This window comes from Sciurus carolinensis, chromosome 13 (genome assembly GCF_902686445.1).
Source record: "Sciurus carolinensis chromosome 13, mSciCar1.2, whole genome shotgun sequence".
Classification (NCBI taxonomy): Eukaryota; Metazoa; Chordata; class Mammalia; order Rodentia; family Sciuridae; genus Sciurus; species Sciurus carolinensis.
The window spans coordinates 10218671-10233365 of NC_062225.1; positions in this window are offsets into that span (position 1 = coordinate 10218671).

Consider the following 14695-nt stretch of genomic DNA (forward strand, 5'->3'; position numbering starts at 1 on the left):
AAAATGAAAAGTTAGCTATAGTCATCAGTACTTGCAAAAAACCTCTTGATACTTGACAAAATGAAACCAGTACCCACAAAATGCCTTTTATGAAATTCTTTCCTGTTTTGTAGATAATGCAAATTAGTGGATAATCAAGACAAGTTCCTGTATAAGAAGGGAAGCTTTCTATGTAATTTATTAATATTCCAAGAAGATTTCCTGACACCTGAAATGCCTTCTCAGAGACAGAAGTAGGGAGAAATCTGTCTGGTTTAAATGCAGAGGGCAAGAGCTACACACTTCCTCCCTGACTACATCCTATGACCTCTTATCATCTCGATGAATTGCCACAAATTACCACTCGGCTTCATTTCTTGCCTCTCTCATTAGAAAAATCCATAAACTTTACATTCTACTTATGCTAATGTTTTTAAACAAGCCTTGCTACCTTCTGTGCATACTATCAAAATATTATTGGGAATCTTCTGTACATTTATCTTGGTTAATTTCAAGTGCAGAGATAACTGAGCATTGAGATGAGCCGAAACCTCTTGCCACCCCTAAACCTCTCCATTCCGTGAAGCCTCTTTGACTCGTAAATACCGTCAGGGTCATTGCTGCTCGGCCATTCAGAAGATGGAGGGCGAAGGGCCTCAAACAGACCAGACTCTGTCCTCCTTCTTTCAGCATCAGAGATATTTCATCTGCAGTTTGAAGCTGAATCAAGGACTTGAGACAGCTTCTAAGGTGCCAGGCGCGGCACTGAGCATTTAGCATGCACTAAGTTAATTTATTCTTTAGAGCCACTCCATGGCATAAATAGTATTGTTCTCCCCATTTTACAGTCAAGGAAAGTGAGGCACAGGAAGGCAAATAACCTGCTCAAGATCAGACCAGTATGTGACTGAGTTGGGATTCAGACCATGAAATCCAGAACAAGACATCCTGTGCTGCCTCCCAGTCCATTATGGAGGATGAGAGTGGGTTATGCAAGACAAGCGGATATGAGTGACCAGATCAATATGGCAATGGGCTTGTCTCCTGGAGCCATAAGGTAATATGACCCTGAGAGTGCCGTGGTTCTCAGCACCTGCTTACAGCCTTGGCAAGTCCACGTCTGCTCTCACTCCTGACTCAACACATGCTCTCCATGGAAACCATGGTCACTTCCATGCCATATCAGGAGTTCTGGGTTGGGAGGCAGGGAACCAGCATTCTTATTTTGGCTAAACCACCAACTTACTGTGTGACTCTAGGTTCTCCATAGAGGTAGAATCATCTAATATTTTTTGTCCTTTTGTGGTTGCTCGTCCCAGCATAATGTCCTCTGGTTTCATCCCTGTTGCCACATGTATCAGCATTCCTGCCTTTTAATGGCCAAGTAATATTCCACTGCATGGATAGACCACTTCTCATTGATCCATTCAGCCTTGATGAACATTTGGGTTGTTTTCACCTTTGTCTCTTGTGAATAAAGCTTCCCTGAAATGGATATGAAAATATTTGTTCAGTCTTTTTAATAAATGGTGCTGGAAAAGTAGCAGGTTATAAATCAACATAACAAATCAATAGTTTTACTATATACCTATAATTAATCTACTGAGACAGAAATCAGGAATAGCCCCATTCAGCACAGCCTCAGGATATAAATTAAAAAACCTACAAATAAATCTAACCAAGGAGGCAAAAGACCTCTACAAGGAAAACTGTAGAACACTGAAGGAAAAAAGTTGAAGACAGAAGGAGATGGAAAGACCTCCCATGTTCATGGATAGGCAGAATTAATATTGTTAAAATGGCCATACTACCAAAAGCAACATATGGATTCTATGTAATCCCCATCAAAATACCAATGACATTCATCAAAGAACTAGGAAAAATAACAGTCCCAAAATTCATTTGGAAGAACAAAATATTCAGAATGGCCAAAGTAATTCTAAGTCAAAAAAGCAATGCTGGAGGTATTATAATAGCTAACTTCAAATTATTCTACAGACTTAGAGTAATGAAAACTGCATGGTGATGGCATAAAAAGAGACAGACCAATGGTACAGAATAGAAGACACAGAGACAAACCCACACATTTAGTTATCTGATCCCTGAGAAAGGTGCCAAAAACATACTCCGGAGAAAACACAGCCTTTTTAACAAATGGTGCTGGGAAAACTGGTTATCCATACATAGAAAAATGAGATGAGAGTCTTATCTCTCACCCTGCACAAAAGTCAACTCAAAATGGATTAAAGGCCTAGGAATTAGACCAGAAACTACGTAATTCCTAAAAGAAAACATAGGGTTAATGCTCCAACATATAGGCACAAGTAATGAATTTCTCAGTAGGATCCCCAAGCTCAGGACATAATGCCAAGAGTTAATAAATAGGATGGAATCAAATTAAAAAGCTTCTGTAGAGCAAAGGAAACAATTAAGAATATGAACAGAGAACCTACAGAATGGGAGACCATCTTTACTAGCTACTCTTCTGACAGATGATTAATATCCAGAATACATTAAAAAACTAGAACACCTTAAACATGAAGAAAAAAAAACCAAATAATAAATGAGGAAATGAACTAAACAGAAACTTCTCAAAAGAAGAAATACAAATGGCCAACAAATATATGAAAAAAGTGTTCAACATCCCAAGCAATTAAGAAAAATGCAAATCAAAACTACTCTGAGATTTCATCTCACTCCAGTTAAAATGGCAGTCACCAACAATACAAATAATAAATGCAGGAGAGAATGTGGAGAAAAAGGAACTCTTACACTGTTGGTGGGATTGTCAATTAGTACAAACACGGTGGAAATCAGTATGGAGGTTCTTCCCTCAAAAGACTAGGAATGGAACCACCATATGACCCAGTTACACCACTCCTCAGTATTTATCCTAAAGAAATAAAGTTGTCATACTATAGTGATAACATGCATACCCATGTTTATAGCAGCACAATTCACAATCATCAAACTATGGAACCAAACTAGGTGTCCATCGATAGATGAAATGAATGGATAAAGAAAATGTGGTATGTATACACAATGGAGTTTTGTTCAACCACAAATAAGAATGAAATTATAGTTTGTGTAGGAAAACGAATGGAACTAGAGACAATTATGTTAAAAGAAATAAGTCAAATTCAGAAGATCAAGGGTCATATATTTTCTCTCATATGCAGAAGCTAGAGAGGAAAAAGGGAAAGAAAGATGGGGGAACATCATGAAAATTGAGTGGAGATCAGTAGAATAGAAAGGAACCGGGGGGTGGGAGAGGAGGGAAGGGAAAGAGGAAAGACATTGATCAAATTACATTGCTATGTTGTGTTCATGCATGAATATATAACAACAAATCCCACCACCCTCGGGTACAACCTTAATGCACCAATTGAAATATGAAGGAAAATGGTGCTGGAAAACTGGATAGCCATAGGAAGAAGAATTAATTAGGCTTCATCTTTCATCACAAACAAAACTCAACTCAAAATAAATCAAAGACCTAAACGTAAAATCTGAAACTGCTAGAAGAAAATATAGAGGAAACACTTCAAGACGTAGGTATAGACAACAATTCTTTTGGATTAGACCCCAAAAGCATAGCTGAATGGGATTATATTGAACTAAGATATCCCTGCATAGTGAAGGAAGTAATCAACAGAGTAAAGCAACAACCTGAAGAGGGAGAGGAAATATTTGCAAACTATTTATCCAAAAAGAGATTCATATCCAAAATATATAAGGAACTAAAAAACTCAACAGCAAAAAGATCAAATTCTCTGATTTCAGCAATGGGGGATGTAGCTCAGTGGTAAAGCACTTGCCTAACATGTGTGAGGCTCTGGGTTCAATTCCCAGTACTGTGCACACACACACACGCACACACACACACACACACACACACACACACACACACAATCTGTTTAGTCTAAAGGGCTTTGAGCAGGATAGTGATTGGAAAAATCTTTTAGAAAGATTTCCTTGGTAGTGCAGAAGATGAGTGACTGACTGTGTGCTCAGCGTGCTGTTAGGCTTGGATATGAGGTGCCCCCCAAAAGCTTCTGCATTAACACAGGAACGTTTGAGGTGAAATGGTTGCATTGTGAGAGCTGTGACTTAACCAGTCCATCCTGGTTCAAACAGACTGGGGGTGACTGTAGGCAGGTGGGATGTGACTGGAGGAGGTGGGTCACTAAGGTGTGCCCTGGAAGGGACACCTTCCATGCAGCCCTTCCCCTGTCCCTCTGCCCCCTGGCTGCCGTGAGGGAGCAGCTTCCCTGGTCACACCGTTCTGCCACCATGAGCTCTCTTGCCCTGGGTCCAGAGCCGTGAAGTCAGCCGTCTATGGACTGAGACCTCTGAAACCACAAGCCCCAAATAACCCTTTCCTCCTCTGAGTTGCTCTTGTCAGGTATTTTTGTCACAGCAACGGATACACGAGGAACAGCCCCTAGTGTCTGATGTGTACTGGCTTGTGTAATCCTCACGACTCCCATCCTCACACCTGCTCCTCAGAGGTAGAGGCTGCTATTATCCCATCTTTCAGATGAGCAAATGGAGGCCTAGAAGAAGTTCAAGAAACTGCCCAAGATTATAGATAGTAGAAGACAGAGGCTGAAACTGAATCCAGAAAGTCTGCTCAAAGAGCCTTCACTTCCACTGCATGTCCGGTCCCCTCCCGAGGGACCAGAAGGAACGAACTCAGGGAAGAGGCTGACTTGCTGCGCATTGGAATAATCCGGGCAGGAGGTGATGAGAGCCAAGAACTGAGTCAGCAAGTGGTTCGGAGTAGACACGAGGGGAGAGAGTTGAGCGTTTCGATGGGGTAAATATGGATGGACAAACTCAGTAGTAACCATGGACGTGAGGGAGGGGAAGGGCTTTGGGATGATGGACAGATCTGAACTTGATCACGTGGGTGGAGAGTGGGACCATCTAGGAAGAGAACCTGAGCAAGCTGACCGGGTTGGAGGGGGAATGACGATTCCATTTGGTCCCTGCTGAGTCTGAGATGCCTGCAGGGTATTCAGGTAAAGAGGACCCACAACAGGGACCACAATATGAGGCCAACTCTGCAAAGATCCAGCTGGAGACACAGATAGGGAAATAGGATGGAAAATTCGAATCTTGGAAGTAGGTAGGCTTGACCCTGGATCCTGTGTATAGCATGAACGGAAGAAGGTGGAAACTGAAACCCCGGAGTTGGGGAGTCAGAGTCGGGAGGGAGCACACGCTGAAGATTGTAAATTTTAGGACTGACGTGGCAGCGTGGAGAGAGGGGCAAGGACCCACAGTGTGGCCCCGGGTGCCATTTACCTCACTGTGTTCTCCTTCTGGGGAACACCACCAGTGGTCAGGGGCTGGGTCGACAGAGAGGAGACAACAGACTTTTGAAAAGGAAGTGTAAGAAGAGTCAGAGAGCATGGATGCCAAGGTGGAAAGCTTCCAGAAGCTTGATATCAAATGCCTCCCGGACATCAGATTAAATGGAACGGAAGTGTCCACTGACTTGTGCAGTTAACATCACTGGCGACCTGAGGGAGAGCTAGGAAATAGGAGCCAGCATCCTCTCAGGGCCAGACTGGATTGTATGTGGGTGCCAATCCCTAAAAAGAGATCAGAAATTCTTCAAGGAATGAAATTTATTTGGGAATAAAGGGCATTGCAATGAGAATACACAGGTCATAGTAACCATGGGTGTATTCGAAGAAGTTGAGGCAAAGGGGATTTTTTAAGAAAAAATGAGGAGGAGAACCTCAGATGTTCTGAAAATAAAGCCCTTGGCCACAGTGAAAATAATAACCAAGTGGTACTGATACCGCCGTTTACCGGTGACCAGTTCTGCTCCCTCTATTGTTGAAGTTTAAACACTAGAGAAGCAGCCAAGGCAAGCATACTAGGCAGGTTTTATTTAAAAGTAATAATAATACAGACTTCTCCCAGGAGGGAGAAATGGGTCATGGCTGATGTTCTAAAGTCCCCAGAAGTGAGTGCACCCTCCATCTTTTATAGGTTAAGGTCTCTTTTGTTCTCCAGTTCTCTCCCCCTTGTCTCTCCTTCCTGCCTACTGACTAGGCCTGGTTTTGCAGGTGAGATGGAAAAAGTGAGAAGCAGATGGGACAGGGGGAGGGCCAAAGTGATTCAGCCAGGTAAGGGCCCAGGGGCATTAATTAGCAGCTCCTTGCCTATAAGGACAAGGCAGGTAAATTTGGTGATCAATGGGCTCCTTGACATTCCATTCTCCCAGGGACAGTCTCCAACTTCCAGAGGCAGATGGCTTTCATGGCCTCTATTTCCTGGATTTGACCTGATCCCCTATTTCTACACTCACTGCCTGTCCCCAATTCTGGCTTCAGTGCCAGCCTGAGGCTGCACAGGCACTTACTGGACAGATGTCCTTACAGGGTACTTTTTGCATAAGATGGCAGTGGCCTTTGGGCAGCCTTGTGCTTCTGGCAGTCTTTTTGCATCAGTTATCATCAGGCAATCACGCGAGAACCCTTTCTCCAGGTTGGCTTCACCTACTTACTTTTCCTTTTTAGGGTTGACACAAGTGACTCCATTTTGATCCTGACACTGTTCACCTTTTTTCCACAATGGTTTGGAAGTCTAGAGGAATGTACACCAGGCAGTAGTTAGTGCAACCAGCTCCTAAAGGTTGATGGCATCTTGAGCTCATGGGATAGAGTGAGGAGCAGGACCCACTAGGATAGGTGGTGGTGTTAGGGTCCAATATCGACTGGTCCCCAATATCGACTGGTCCCCAATATCGACTGATCCCCAGAGAGTCAAAGTGCACACACAGTAATGCAAGACACACAATGAAGATTTATTGCAAGCTCGAGACTGGACCACAATCAGCCTCTCAGACCATTGCAATGGCTGAATGGGGAGCGGCCCCGAGGGGCGAGAAAGCCCTCTATTTAAGAGATCTCCAAGCATTCACACACAAAGACCTGTACGTTATTGGTTAACATTTGAACAGCTAAACATTAGTCCTCCTCTGGTTGGGTCCTGCCAATCTATTTGATTCTCATTGGTCCCGCCAGAACTGAACGGTCCTAGAGGAAGAAGGGAGGAGGGAAGGGGTGAACTATGCAGGAGATGAGTCGGGGCTAGGCCCCCCTGTCCTTGATAGATAAGGTTTCCAGGCAGCTGCACATTTCTCACACAAATATCTCTTAACAACCTCGATAAGCACGGGGGCCCAGCAGTCCTGTTTGTCCTGTATTGGCTCTTGAGGGTACAGTCGCAACTGCCTGCATCCTGGTGATTAAGACAGTTAGCTGCACAGAGATCACCCTGTTCTCAACATTGGATGGCACCAGGCTGGGAGGTCAGCAGAGCGGAGAGGTTAGCATGCGCATGCTCACAGCAGTTTGAAAATGAAAACCCTCAATGCTGATCTTCACACCGTGAAGTTGGGACACTCACAGGCGGGAAATGGTAAATGCCTTTTGAGAAGTCATTTGGTTGGTGCCCATTGACTTGATCTTTTGGGAAACATGGTTGTGAACTATAAGAGAAGCTGAATCTCCAACAAGGGTCCCAAGTGACTAATGGCACCTAAAATTCAGAATGGAGCCTGAGATCATTTTCTGATTATGGATTCACACACTGTGTTCTTAGAAAGATGGCAACTGGGCTTTGTGGCTCTTGTCCAGGCATGCACCCATTTCAACTACAAAAATGGTCTCCAGAAGACTCATTTTGTGGTGGAGACCTGACAAGGGAGCAGGTCCTGTGCAAATGTCAACCAATCAGAAATGGGCATGATTGCATCCTTCATTTACATAAAGCCAACCAATCAGGATTGAGCACCCCCGCAGGCCCCCTTCATTCCCTTAAGCCCCGGATGGGGCAGGAACTCCAGGTGCCTCAGGACCTACCACTGTTCCTTTCGAGAGCACTTTCCACCGAAGGCTGCAGTCTTCCTGGTTTGCAGACTTCATTACTTTTTGGAAATTAAACCTCCACTTTTCTTGAATTCTTTTTTAGTGAAGTTTGTTGACATACCCTAAGGATGAATTTTAAAAATGCCTACCATCGAATATGCTCCTGTCGCATTATTTACAGTATTATTTTTAAAAAGCATATGTGGCTAACGGTATGGAAACTAGTTAAGTAAATTATGGAACATATGCTCAATGGATAGAATATTATGAGGTCATTAAAATTATAATTACGAAGTTTATAGCTACATAGAAACATGGTTATGTTTGTAAATGGAAAATCAGTCTTAAAATTGTATGTATACTCTAATGGCAACTAGTGAAATCTCATTTCACATGAAAGTACACTGAAAGAATCCTTGATAATTATTGGTGGTTGGCTGGGGATAATGGTGAGATTATAGGAGATAATTTTTTCTCCAATTGGTAAGCTCATTTGGAATCCTGATGCTAAAATTCTGGTTAGAATAACAACCAACATAGGATAATATCTTATTAGCTATTATCCCATTTGAAATAGTATGTGACTGGGGCTGGGATTATGGTTCAGTGATGGAGTACTTGCCCAGCATGCGCCAGGTCCCAAGTTCAATCTCCAGCACCTCAAAAATAAAGAAAATAAAATAGTAATCTCAGGGTAGTTTTGATTTGCATTTCTCTTAATTGCGAGAGATGTTGAACATTTTTTCATATGTTTGTTGACCATTCGTATTTCTTCTTCTGCGAAATGTCCGTTCAGTTCCTTTGCCCATTTTTTGATTGGGTTATTTGTTTTTTCGGTGTTGTGTTTTTTTTTTTTTTTGAGTTCTTTGTATATCCTGGAGATTAGCACTCTATCTGAGGTACGTGTGAAAGATTTTCTCCCATTCTGCAGGCTCTCTCTTTATGCATTGATTGTTTCCTTTGCTGTGAAGAAGCTTGTTAGTTTGATTCCAACCCATTTATTGATTCTTGATTTTACTTCTTGCACTTTAGAAGTCTTGTTAAGGAAGTCAGATCCTAGGCTGACATGGTGAAAATTTGGGCCTAATTTTTCTTTGATTAGGTCTCTGTTCTAGTGCCTAAGTCTTTGATCCACTTTGAGTTGATTTTTGTGCAGGGTGAGAGATAGGAGTTTAATTTTATTTTGCTACATATGGATTTCCAGTTTTCCCAGCACCATTTGTTGAAGAGGAAGAGACTATCTTTTCTCCAGTGTATGTTTTTGGTGCCTTTGTCTAGTATGAGATAACTGTATTTATGAATGGTCAACAAATATAGGAAAAAATGTTCAACATCTCCAGTAATTAGAGAAATGCAAATTAAAACTACACTGAGATTTCATCTCACTCCAGTCAGAATGGCAATCATTGAGAATACAAGCAACCATAAATGTTGGCGAGGATGTGGGGAAAAAGCTACACTCAAACATTGCTGATGGGACGGCAGATTGGTACAATCACTCTGGAAACCAGTGTGGAGACTCCTAAGAAAACTTGGAATAGATCCACCATTTGAACCAGCTATCCCACTTCTCAGTTTATACCCAAAGGACTTAAAATCAGTATACCACAGTGATGCAGCCAAATCAATGTTTATAGCAGCTTAACACACAATAGCTAAACTATGGAACCTACCTAGGTGTCCTTCAACAGATGAATGAATAAAGAAAATGTGATTTATATACACAATGGAATATTACTCAGCATTAAAGAAGAATGAAATTATGGCATTTGTAGGTAAGTGGATGGAACTGGAGAATATTTTGCTAAATGAAATAAGCCAATCCCAAAGAAGTTTTTTTTTTTCTGATATGGAGATGCTAATTCACAATAAGCAGCGGGGCCAAGAATAGAGGTATTTTGGACTACACAGAAGGGAATGAAGGGAGTGGGGAGGGGGTGTGGAGGTAGGAATGATAGTAGAATGAATTGTACATTATTACCCTACGTGCCTATATGATTGCATGACCTGTGTAATTCTACATTATGTACAACCAGATGAATGAGAAGTTATACTCCATTTATGTATGATGCATCAAAATGCATTCTACTGTCATGTCTAATTAGAACAAATAAAAATATATTAAAAAATAAAATAAAATAAGAGATCACTGAACTTTTTCTCCATCACACTCTGACAATATTGAGGTCTGATAAGAGACAGGATCTCGCTAAATTTTGGAGTCTGGCCTCTTACATGTGAACCTCTTGTCTCAGCCTCCAGAGTCACTGTAATTACAGGAATGCACTGTGTCTGGCTTGTCCACATCTATGTTTAAATTATATTCCTTCTATTTTTCTGATTTTTTGGCACACTGACATTTAGAAGGCTTATTAGTGATTCAAAACATTGAGGCAAATAAACATTTGAAAGGACAATTTGGAGTCAAGTGGTCTCCATTCTATACTAGGGACAAGGCAGCTTGAGATAGAAGCAGATCCCAGACTTCCACTCCCAAGAATTCTCCTTCACTGCGAGAAGCTGCTGCCAAGTATCCTAACTCTGGCTTCTCTAACAATTTGCCTTTCATTGAAAGAAATCAATTTAATAGGTAAGATAATTATTGGTTCAAATGTAAGCATGAGAAAAATAAATCAGAGTTCAGAAATTCATCTGCAATAGATGGATTTTAAAAAGGCAATGAATACGCCCGATGTTTTCAAGAGGCATTGAATGCACATGAATCACCTAGATTAAAACCAGAAAGGGGCAGGAATCCTGTGTCCCTCCTGTCTCCTGGTTGCTTATTCGGTTGTACACTGCTCCATCTTGTGGTCAAAAAAGGGTACTAATAGCTAGAAATCTGACTGCTTTTATTTTCACGTAGAAAATCTGTGTATATTACCCGCTTCCCCATTATCCATGGAGAATATGTTCCAAGACCCCTACCCCATGGATGCCGAAACTATATATATATTTTTTTCCTATACATGCATACCTCTGATAAACCAATTTATAAAGTAGGCACAATAAGAAATTAACAATAACTAATAATAAAATAGAACAATTAAAAAAATATAATGAAATAAGTTATGCCTCTTATGCCTCTCTCTCTCTCTCTCTCTCTCTCTCTCTTTTTCTCAAAATATACTGTAATCTTACCTTTTCACTTCAAGGAAGGACTTACCACTTCAAAGAGATGATTTCGTGAACCAGGCAGGACGTAGTGTGTCACTGTGAGGTTTCGTCAGGCTGCTCAGAAAACATGCAACTTAGAATCCAGTGATTTTTCATTTCTGAAATTTTCCATTTAGTATTTTCAGATTATGGTTGACCTCAGGCAACCATGCCTAGGACCATGGAAAGTGAAACCCCAACTAAGAAAGAACTACCACATTTTCTTCTCTTAAAAGTTCTAAATGAGCTTTAAAAAAATTCAAGCCACATAAAAATTATGAACCAGCTTAAAAAAAAAATTCTAACCATATGGAAAGGAAGAGAGAAGAAAGCAAAAAGTATCCTTAATCTTACTGCCTGGAGATCTCTGTACACACATGTATTCTACAAGTCAAATACGGGCACATAACACGTGCATTTTTTTTTTTTTAATGGAAGAGGAATAACTACCAAGTGCCTTTTTTCACTTCAAATGAGTCACCTACTCAACACAACTCATGAATGAAAACTGGTCAATATTTGATCCCGTTAGCAGGCTGAACTAAAAATTCCGAATTTAATTTCAAGATAATTAAGGTGAGGCTCTGGCGTGCGGATCTGTTAAAGGGAGTAGGGGTCAGGTATCAGGGGTTACACATCAGTGGGACCCCAAATCCAAATTCAGACTTGCACAGGAATGTCTGGGTTAAAAGATGTCTCGTTTCACTCCCAGGCTTTCCGGGCTGACACTGGTCCAGACATTTATGTGGCTGCCTGGGGACACATTTGCTAGCAACAGCTGGATGAAATGATTCCTAAATTCCCCTCCGTTGAGACATTTAACGATGCTGTTCCTATTCTGAGAACTTGGTAAACGAGAGTAGGGGTTCTCCACGTGGGCTCCCCGGGCCGCCAGCAGCCGCAGCCGCTGAAGCTGGGAACCAGCCAGAAAAGCACATTCTCAGGCCTTCGCTCAGATCCCCTGAGCGGCTCCGGTGGGTCCAGCAGGTCTCTGGGTGACGTCTGTGCGCATTTAGCTTTGAGAAGGCCGATGCAGAGGACTCCGTGAAGACACCCGATTCTTTCTGCTCTTTCTGATCCACTCATCTTTCACCCTCTGGCTATTGAATTTCACAATTTCCCCCATTCTCAGGATGAGACTTGATGACAGTAACATCAATTAAATGGTGGTTTGGGGAAACCCTGGCCAAGGAACAGGATAGGGTAACAGACACTTCAGATAAATCTAGAATCACTTCCATTTGGTTTTAGAATTGGCCTTCGAATAAACACAGCTTTCAAAGTGCAGAGTCTGTCCTCACCTCTCTACCTCCATGGCTAGCAGTTCAGTGCACACTGCCGTCAGGTCACCTGGCTTGGGGCAGTGCCGGCTGCCTGGCCTTCCTGCCTTCATCCCGACCCCCTGCAGGAGCAGAGGCTGCCAGCCTCTGCTCACATCGCCCCCGTGAGTCCCCTCTCACTCCAAGAGAAACCACAGCTTTAAGTAAGTTCAAGGCCCTGCAGGTCACCCCTTCTGTCTCTCACCTCGTCTATTTAGTTAGCAACTGTCCATCCACGGGCGTTGTCCCCCTTCCCGGCTTCATGGCACTTCCCACCGGGTGGAACATTAGGTCCTTGACTTGATTTCAGGTTTGTTTTCCTGGCAGGAACCTGAGCCCCACCCGCCACCCTCCTGAACTCCGCCCCCCCCCAGCACCTAGCCCAGGGCTGCCTGTAGTAATGAGCCACCACTGTTCGCTGGGTCCATGAAAGGCCCAGATGCTCATCAGCGGACCACGCACCCTGCGGTGGCTAGAGCTCTGGCCCGCTGATCTGGGTAGGTCTTACCCTGCTTCACCATGGATGGTCAGACCGCGTGAGGCTGGGCACAGGAAGTGCTCTGGCTGCCTTTGCCCCACCTAGCAATGATCTTGAATCCAGCAGGGCTCCTTCCTGCCTGGTTGAATTTGAACCTTGAGCCCTACAGGCCTGAACTCCCAGCCATCACAACCAATTAGCCTATCCCTGAGCTACACCCCAGCCCCTCTTGATGCCCCCAACACCTTTGGATGGAGACGAGGGATTCTTTTTGCTGGCTAAATTGAAAGCATAGAAGATGAAAGAAATCACTCATCTTAAAAAGCTTTTTCTTAATTTCTCAATGTAAAGAATAGAAGCAGATTTACTGGGTTACAAGCAAGTTATTGTCACTATACTTTTGGAGCTCAGAAGTTAATCAAATCGTTTCAGAATATTCTAGAAGACTTTAGTGCTAGAGCAAAATGGGTAATAGCCACATAGTAGGAGTGCTGGAAATTAAAGACACCCAATATTTGCTACTAGGCCACTCTTGTCTTGTCACCCCCAACCTCAAGCCTGGGGCTTCCTGCACAAGGGGACATTGTGACTCCCATCCTTGCAGGACCCAGGTGCGAGTTCTAGCATGTCATGGAGTGAAGTGCTCAAGTTAATGATCTGCTTCGGAGTTTAGGGTGGCTTCCTATAGACCTCTGAATTCTTCTGCCACAGCCTCTGAGACCTCAGAAACCCAAGTTCCTGTCAATCAGCAGAGCGGACTTGGAGAAGCCGCAGGTGGGGACGAGGGCAAGGAGACATTCTGACTCTGTCCCATCAGCAGGAAGCAGGTTGGGCGCGCACACTGCGGAGGGAGGGAGGGGTCATTGGTCACTTTGGGCAGGGGAAGCCCTCAGGTGGGAAGGTCTCACAGGCAGTTAGAGGCTGTCTGGGATTTTATTTAAAATAATCAATTATGCCTTTTAGCCAAGTTTTTTTTTTTTTTTTTTTTTTTTTTAAGAGACATGGTCCTGCTACACTGCCCGGGCTGGCCTCCAACTCCTGGGCTCAAGGAATTCTCCCAACGCAGCGTCCTGTGACCGCACGTGCATACCGCAGCACCTGGCTCACAAGGGACATTTTAAAGGTAAGGGTAGGAAAATCAGAAATTATATGTTAGGATAAAATTTGACTACAAAATTTGGAAATGTGTCCCATCACAGTAATGAACTGAGTAAGAATTCTTCACACAGACCCATCCCCCGACCCCAATCCATGGACAAACGTTAGGGGCTTCTCAAACTCCTCAATATTATGGCACAGAAATGCTCACACGTGCTGATTCCAGGGCATCGGAATTTTTGTGTTATTTAGGTTCATCTTCTCCCGAAAGAAGACAGAAGTACGGTGGTATGCACCGCGCCCCTGGCTTGGTCAGTCTGTGTGTGCAGCAGAGGTGTCTATCGGAAGAGCACCCCATCACCTTCTGACGGGCCAGAGCCGACCCACCCCACAAGGTGCTGTGGGAGATAAGGCAAGAGGGAAAGAGAAGACATCGCCAGTTAGTATGGTTTCCCAGGTGATTCTTCATCCATGTCACCTCCTTTCTGAACAAATACCACCTGTGGTCAGGGTCCACTTTCTCCTTAAGGCAGTTTTGATTTTTTGGCCAATGCTGGTAACACCTCTTTACCAAGGTCCCGTGCAGTGCGGGAAACTCTGCCAGAGCTTCACTTATGTTCTTGGGGGGCTGGGGTCCTGGAGAGTAGGAACATTGTCCCCATTTTTCAGACAAGAGAAGTGAGGCTCGGGGAAGACGTGAAGGGCGTGATGTCTTGAGCATCTTTATGTGTCAGGGTTAGGCCAGGCCTCTTCCAGACCGGAGCCCGGGAGAGGGA